The following is a 371-nucleotide window of genomic DNA, read 5'->3' on the forward strand; positions in this document are numbered from 1 at the left end:
ACCCTAAAACCCTAAACCCTAAACCCTAAACCCTAGACACCAAACCCTCACTAAACCCTAGGCTTCAGCTACACCCATGATAAACCCTAAACCCTTACTAAACCCTAAACCCTTAAACCCTAAACACTAACCTGTCCCTAAACCCTAGAACCAAACATCCTAAACCCTTACACTAACCCCAAACACTAAACCCTCACAAACAGCTGAACCCTCGAGAAACCCTAAACCCTAAAACCCTAAACCCTCGCCAACCCCAACACCCTCCATAAACCCTAAAAGCTCTGTAAACCCTAAACCCTCGTAAAACCCTAAACCCTCGCTTAACCCTAAACCCTAAACCCTTATGATACTCGTAAGGCTCTCTTCTGGCG

Source organism: Eimeria mitis, genomic scaffold (assembly GCF_000499745.2).
Source record: "Eimeria mitis Houghton genomic scaffold, Emh_scaff1197, whole genome shotgun sequence".
Taxonomy (NCBI): Eukaryota; Apicomplexa; class Conoidasida; order Eucoccidiorida; family Eimeriidae; genus Eimeria; species Eimeria mitis.